The sequence below is a fragment of the Neomonachus schauinslandi genome, chromosome 3 (genome assembly GCF_002201575.2).
Source record: "Neomonachus schauinslandi chromosome 3, ASM220157v2, whole genome shotgun sequence".
In the NCBI taxonomy this organism is placed as follows: domain Eukaryota; kingdom Metazoa; phylum Chordata; class Mammalia; order Carnivora; family Phocidae; genus Neomonachus; species Neomonachus schauinslandi.
Genome location: NC_058405.1, coordinates 34,702,738 through 34,710,486, shown reverse-complemented (window position 1 = coordinate 34,710,486; position 7,749 = coordinate 34,702,738). Strand labels below are relative to the sequence as shown.

At 37.4% G+C, this 7,749-nt stretch overlaps 1 pseudogene; it reads right to left on the bottom strand.

The window, feature by feature from the left end:
* Positions 1 to 1,413: 1,413 nt before the first annotated feature.
* LOC110587757 lies at positions 1,414 to 1,789 on the bottom strand (annotated as a pseudogene).
* Between the last annotated feature and the right edge of the window lie 5,960 nt (positions 1,790 to 7,749).

Below are 7,749 nucleotides of genomic sequence, written 5' to 3'. Positions count from 1 at the left end.
GCTGTATTAGATCCACACTGGGGGAGGTTTTGGTGTTGCTGTCAATGAATTGGTAAGTTCCAGAAAGACAAGGGACAGGGTGGGGGCGGGGGGGTTGGGGGGCGCATGCGGAAGAGACTGACACAGAAGGGCAGGCTCCCCCTGCATTGTTGAAATGCAGGTGCAGAGTGCTGGAGAAACAGCTTTTGCTCCCCTCTAAGAGCTCTTTAAGGATCTTAGTATAACAGATTGCTGCACCCCACCGAAGAGTTTCTAATTTGGTGGGTCTGGGACGCATCTAAGAATTTTCCTTTCCAGCAAGTTCTCCGGTGTTGCTAATGCTGCTGGTCGAAAAAAAAGCACAGTTTGAGAACTACTGATTTAAAGGATGGGTTGGTATATACGATAATATGTTCACCGTTATCAGATGGGGAATTCCCTTATCAGTGGCTAAAACAATCATGTTACTATAACATTCAGGTTTTCCTGTTCTTAAAGATATAGCACATTTAAAGAAGAATACAAAATTAGATCCAACCTACCGCGTGCAAAAATTCTCAGGATAATTATACCACTAAATGGCAAACCTATAGTTACATAAAATTGAAAGAGACATAATATCACAGTACTTACATTAAAAGTTATATAGGCTATGCAGGTATATGAACCTAGACGTATTTTTACTTCAGCCCTGGATCTGTACCCTCATAGCCGTAACATGAACATTTTTTTAAGACCTTACGCCACTATAGAGAACATCTCCAATTTAAACTCTGCTAATTAAACATTGAACATTTAAACATTTAAATAACTCCTTAGATTAAATGGCATTCACTATTTCCTTGCTACAATGTAGCGTATGATATCACAAGTGCAGGGGGTGCTCACAACTGTAGACGAATTTGCTCCGACATCCAGCCTAGATACATCTATGTATCTATAGATACAGTTGTGTGTTTTTGTTTTTGTTTTTTCAGGAGTTCAGACAGGGGCCAACTCCTAGCCCTAGAGCAAAGGTGGCTTTTTTCTCTCTCTCTTGGGGAAGGAGGGGAGGAGAGTTTTCCCAGTATCCCATGCTAAAGAAGGAGTGGGTGCGCCCTCAGAGGACGGGACCGGCAGAGCCCGACAATCACTCAGAAGGGCTCCTGGGCGTCCAATTCCTGGCCCTGGGCTGCAAGGTGTGCGGGTGAGAGTCACTCCCCTTAGGGTGGCAGCTCCCGCTTGAATGGAGGCACATGGAGGTATCTGCTGGTGTTCACGAAGAGGAAGGGGGATCAGGGGCCCTGAGTGAGGGAGCAGACGACCGGGATGGCTGACCCCACGCTCACCGCATGCCCAGGATTATAACTTGCACAAGGCCTGGCTGGTGTGACTTTTCTCCCAAGAAGGGCCAGAGCGGCCCAGAGGTATCGTTCCATTCTGTTGGCTGGTCCTTTAAATATCTATCGCCAAGTGTGATTCTTCACCACCTGCTGGCTTATCTTCTGGGCCGTTGCACAGGTGGTTCTGGCTGGTTTCTGGGGCGGGGGCAGGGGGGTTCATCACTGGGAGGGCTGGTGACCCTGGGAATGGTGGGCAGGTCCCGCAGAGGTGTTTTTGGTCACAGGCGAGTTCTGACACTCCTTCAGGAACTTCGTGTAGTAGATGATCCTCGTACCTCCCGACCTGGTGCTGAGGAGCGTCCCCCCGCAGGGGAGGGGGGTACTGTAGTTCCCCCGCAGCAGCTGCATGCTGCAGTGGCCAAGGACCCCCCGGCGAGTGTGGGGATGGACTGGCTTGGGGTCTGGGTGCAGCTGCTGCCCCAGGGCATGGTCTCCCACGTGCAGCGCCTGCAGCCAGAGTGTGATTCTCCGGCCCCTCCAGACTGGGTCCAATATTCTATTGGTCTTGAAGGGCAGAGACCTTGGGTGACATTTGTGAGAGTCAAGGACATGCTGGATATAGTTCCTGCTCTCTTGTAACTAGTGGAGAGATGACAGAAGTAAAAATCAATGTGGCAACGAATAGCCATGGGCTTCTGTACAACACTGTCTTCCCTTGTATTTAGATAGGGTTGTGTGTCTAGTTTTACCTAATAATTTGTGAAAGAAAATTTTGTTTGACACTCTCATACTAAAGCATATAAAAGTTCCTGTGCAAATCTCCAACATTCTTTTATCATGAAAGCCATGTGTAAGAGAGAATGGCCATAGGTCCAAGGTGTCTGAATCCCTGAGTGATCATGTGGAAGGAGCTGCCCTGAAGACTCACCACGTTCATAGCTCACTTCCCATGAGGTAGACATAAAATACGTGTGTTTTTAACACCAGTATTCCAAGAGAAGCCTATCCTAACACAATGAATAAACACAATGAATGAGGGCACTATAGTGTAATGGGCACTTAGATGCAAATCTATATATGGTGTATTTTGGAGGGCAAAGGAGGAGATCAAATCCTGTTGGTAGAAAAAGAATGTCAGAAAAAAGCTTCTTAAGATTTCTGACTTGTAGTGAAGCAAAAGAAAAAAAGAGTAAACTTCAAAGAGTGGTGGACAGAATGGTGGATTAAGAAAAAGAATATGTTCTGGAGACCTTGGACCTTTGGTTCCATCCTGCCCAAGCTGCAAAAGCTAGAGGTTGATCTACAAGATGGAAAAACGATGACTAATTCTTTTCCAAAGCAATCTCAAGTCAGTATTGATAAAGCTGAGGAAAAAAAAAAGTTTGTGTTTCTAAACTTTTTCCACTGGATTTCTTTCATATCCCACACCTGTCAGGTTCCACCATATGTGTATTATTTTACAAATTAACATATACACACATGTATTTCATCAATCAACCGTATATTAATATATAGTGTCAATGCACAATTATACATTACATATTTATGTGTTTGAGTATGCATTTTTATTCTTAATATTTATAGGGAGTGTGGCATGATGTTAAGAACATTAATCTAAACATCCAGAGACCTGGTTCTCTTTCATATTCCATCACTAATTCACCCAGTGACAAGACAAATCAGGTATTTTATCTCTTTGGGCTCAAATTTTTAATTCTATGTAACACCCAGATCTTTATAGATTATGTCCTTGCTATTTCATTCTATTACTCTGCTTTTGTAAGAATGGTGACACACGTTATTTTGTTCCCCACTGGAAACTTACTGTCCCTTCTATTCTTAAGACAATGGCAGGGTGTGGAGGAGGTAAACACAATGATGTGTTTCTTTTCTGTTGTCCATAACACTCTAGGTTCTCATCATTTTCCCTCCAGCAGAAAATAAAGTGATAGTGAACAGATAGCAGAATGATATGATGAGTATGCTATATTAGAATCTTCATGATCTCCTTCTCGTCTATCTTTCTGACCATTTACTGTTTTACAGAAAGACGACTCAATGCTTGCTATTTATCGATGACTTGTGTTTGTAACTTTAAATGTACTGCTTTATTTCCTGTTACAATAAAGTAATGAGTGCGATATTACCTTATTATCCCAAATGAGAAAATTGATATCTGTGGTTTTGGAAAGAATAAAATATTCAAGAATCTTTCAGAATAGGAACAATTTATTTAGGTTACCATGGACTTTTGTTAATTTCTTGTTTTTAGCAAACTAGCAACCAACCATGCAAAATTTCAAGGAAGGAAAGAACTTCCTAATCTTTTGAGCAATTATTTCTCCCTCACTGGATATGTGCCAGTGAGACCTCAGCTTTCCTTCTTACTGAGGAAGTGACCAAACCTAGATGAATCAGACTCTGGAATATAACCCTATCATGTTGCAAATGGCAAAATTTCATTTTTTATGGCTGAGTAATAGTCAGTATATAAATTACATATTCTTTATCCATTCATGTATTGATGTGTACTTAAGATGCTTCCATATATCTTGGCTACTGGAAAGAATGCTGCAGTGAACATAAGTGTGCGTATATCTCTTTGTTCTTTTTTGTTTCCTTTGAATAAATACCCAGAAGTTGAAATTGCTGGATCATATGGTAATTCTATTTTTAATTTTTTGAGGAATCTCCCTGCTGTTTTTCATAATGGCTGCACCAATTTACATTCTCACCAACACTGTACAAGAGTTCCTTTTTCTCTACATCCTTGCCAACAATTGTTATTTCTTGCCTTTTTGATGATTGCCAATCTGACAGATGTGAGGTGATATCTCATTGTGATTTGATTTGCATTTCCCTGATGATTAGTGATGTTGAGCATCTTTTCATGTGTCTGTTGGCCATCGGTATATCTTCTTTGGAAAAATGTGCACTCAAGTCCCCTTCCCATTTTTTAATCTGGTGGGTTGTTTTTTTTTATATTAAGTTGTGTAAGTTCTTTATATGTTTTGCATATTAACCTTTTTTCAGATATATGATTTACAAATATCTTCTCACATTCAGTAGGTCGCATTTCTGTTTTGTTGATGGTTTCCTTTACTGTGCTAAAGCTTTTAGTTTGATGTAATTCCACTTGCTTATTTTAATTTTTGTTGACCTTGCTTGAGGAGAGTGGTCCAAAAAAATATTGCTAAGACCAATGTCAAAGAACTTACTACTTGTGTTTTCTTCTAGGAGTTGTATGGTTTCAGGACTTGCATTTGAGTCTAATCCATTTTGAATTTATTTTTGTGTATGGTATAAGAGGGAGGTCCAGTTTCATCCTTTTGCATGTGGCTGTCCAGTTTTCCCAAAACAGTTTATTGAAAAGACTGTATTTCCCCCATTATATATTACCTCCTTTACACTGATTAATTGACCATATATGTGTGGGTTTATTTCTGAAATTACTATTTTATTCCATTGATCTTGTTTCTGTTTTTGTGTTAATATCATGCTGTTATGATTAGTATAGCTTTGTAGTATAGTTTGAAATCTAGGAGTGTGATAACTCCAATTTTGTTTTTTCTAAGATTGCTTTGGATATTCAGGATCTTTTGTGGTTCCATAAAAGTTTTAGGATTCTTTGTTTTAGTTCTGTAAAAAAGGCCATTGGTTTTGATGGAAGATTGCATTGAGTTTGTAAATTTATTTGGGTAGCATGGACATTTTATACATAATATTTAATTTTTCAGTCCATGAACATGGTCTGTCTTTCCATTTATTAGTCATCTTCAATTTCTTTTATCAGGGTCTCATACTTTTCAGAGTTCAGGTCTTTCAACTTCTCAGTTAAATTCATTCCTAGGTATTTTATTCTTTTTGATGCAGTTGTAAATGGGATTGTTTTCTTTTCCTTTTTTCTTTTAAGATTTATTTATTTGAGAGAGAGCGTGCGTGCACACACAAGTGGGAGGGACAGAGGGAAGAGGGGGGCAGAATCCCAAGCAGACTCAGCGCTGGGCACAGAGCCCCATGCAGGGCTCTATCTCACAACCCCGAGCTCACAACCTGAGCCAAAACCAAGACTCGGATGCTTAACTGACTGCACCACCCAGGTGCCCTGGGGATTGTTTTCTTATTCTCTTTCTGATAACTCATTATTAGTGTAGAGAAATGCAACTGATTTCTGTATGTTAATTTTGTATCCGATCACCTAACTGAATTCACTTATTCGTTCTAATAGGTTTTTGGTGGAGTCTTTAGGGTTTTTTATATCTAGTATCATGTCATGTACAAATAGTAATGTTTCCTTTCTTTCTTTTTAATTTGGATGCACTTTATTTCTTTTTCTCATCTAATAGCTATGAGGAGGACTTCCAATACCATGTTCAATAAAAGTAGAGAGAGTGGGCATTCTTGTCTTGTTCCTGATCTTAAAGAAAAAGCTTTCACCTTTTTATCACCGAGCGTGATGTTAGCTGGGGTTTGTCATATATGGCTATTATTTTGTTGAGGTACATTCCTTCTGTTCCCACTTTGTTGAGTTTTTATCACAAATGGATGTTGAATTTTGTCATAGTTTTTTCTGCATTTATTGAGTTGATCATGTGATTTTCATCCTTTGTTTTGTTAATGTAGTGTATCACATTGATTGATTTGTGGATCTTGAACCATCTTTACATCCTTGGAGAAATCCCATTTGATCATGGCATATAATCCTTTTAATGTATTGTTAATTTGGTTTGCTAATATTTTGGTGAGGATTTTTACATCTATATTTATTAAGAATATTAGCCTGCAATTTCCTTTTGTGATAGTGTCTTTGTCTGGTTTTGGTATCAGACTAAAGCTGGTCTCATAAAATGAGTTTGGAAGCATTCCTTTATCTTCAATTTTTTGGAATAATTCAGGAAGGATAGGTACTCTTTTTGAAGTGTTTGGTAGAATTCACCTGTAAAGTCCTCTCAACCTGAAATGTTTGTTTTTTGGAAGTTTTAAAATTACCAATTCAATTACTTGTAATCAGTCTATTTGGATGTTCTATTACTTCATGATTCAGTGTTGGAAAATTGTATGTTTATAGGAATGTATCCATTTATTTTAGATTTTCCAATTTGTTGGCATATACTTGTTCATAGTAGTCTGCATAATCCTTTGTATTTCTGTAGTGTCAGTTATAACATCTTGTTCATTTCTGATTTTTTTCTTTGGTCCCTCTCTCTCTTTTTTTTTCCCTTGATGAGTCCTGCTCAGGTTTATTGATTTTCTTTATCATTTAGATCATATTTATCCTTTCAATTATCTATAAATTTCTTTAAATTTGAGGATTTCCAAGATCTAAAACTAATATTCCTTAATTATCATTACTTTTAATATGTCTTCTGTATTCTGTTATAAAAAAGAATAATAAAAACTGTCAAATTTTGATTGTGCATCCCAAAGTTTAATGTATTAATAATGATCAACTCTCTTAAAAAATACCATTCTATATAAAATATTTATTACTTATTCTAAGTACATTTGCATTTATATTAGAATAATGGCAAGACTAAAAAGCTTTTGTAAAAAATATATTTCATCTGAAACTTTTTAAGTAATGTTTAAAATATGTGAAATGTGAGTTTATAAATCAGGTTGGTTAACAAAACAATGGACACAGTACTGACTGCAAAGGAAATCTCATTCTAAACAATGCAACCAGCCTAAAAAAAGACACATGAAAAGAAAGAAATTACTGAAGCTATTACACATATGACACACCCAGCTGGGAGTCCAGCAGCTCAAGGAAGCTGGTGGTTCTTGATCTTTGGGAATTCCTAATTAGAATATAAGTTAGAAATATAATAGAAAACATAAAAGAAAAAGAAATTTAATATTAGTCTTAGCTCTTGTTCTGTCTCTCTAAATGTTAGCAAAGACAGAGTTATAGGAACTGGCTAAGGAAGCAATAAATAATTTTTATAACTACTGACTTTTGATACCCATTATACTTTATCAAAGGTTCCAATATTCCATCACATATTTATCCCTACTTTCAGAATAGGCATGCTTACCAATAGCTTGTGAACTGTAGGCTGCATTTTAAAGCTGCTGTATATGAATCAAATGGCATGCACTTAGGATGCATTTATATATTCCTTAAAAAGCAGATTTTTCTTCCATTTGGCGCTCACTACATACTTTTCTAAAGGTTTTTGCAGTAGATGAGCCTTCATAGGATTATAAATCATAGTATGCTAGAATAAATGCTATAGAAATTGAATACATGGTACAATATTTTGCATGGTGATAATCACCTATAGCCTGAGAGCATATAAATATGTGATTAATTTATATTTCTATTTTAAGGAACCCAAATAAAGGTGTGCCCATATATTCTGTTATTTATGGTATTTCAAATTACTCCTTTACAGGCTTATAGGACTAATGTGACCTTCCCAAGGTCTATGCTAGCAAAAGGAAA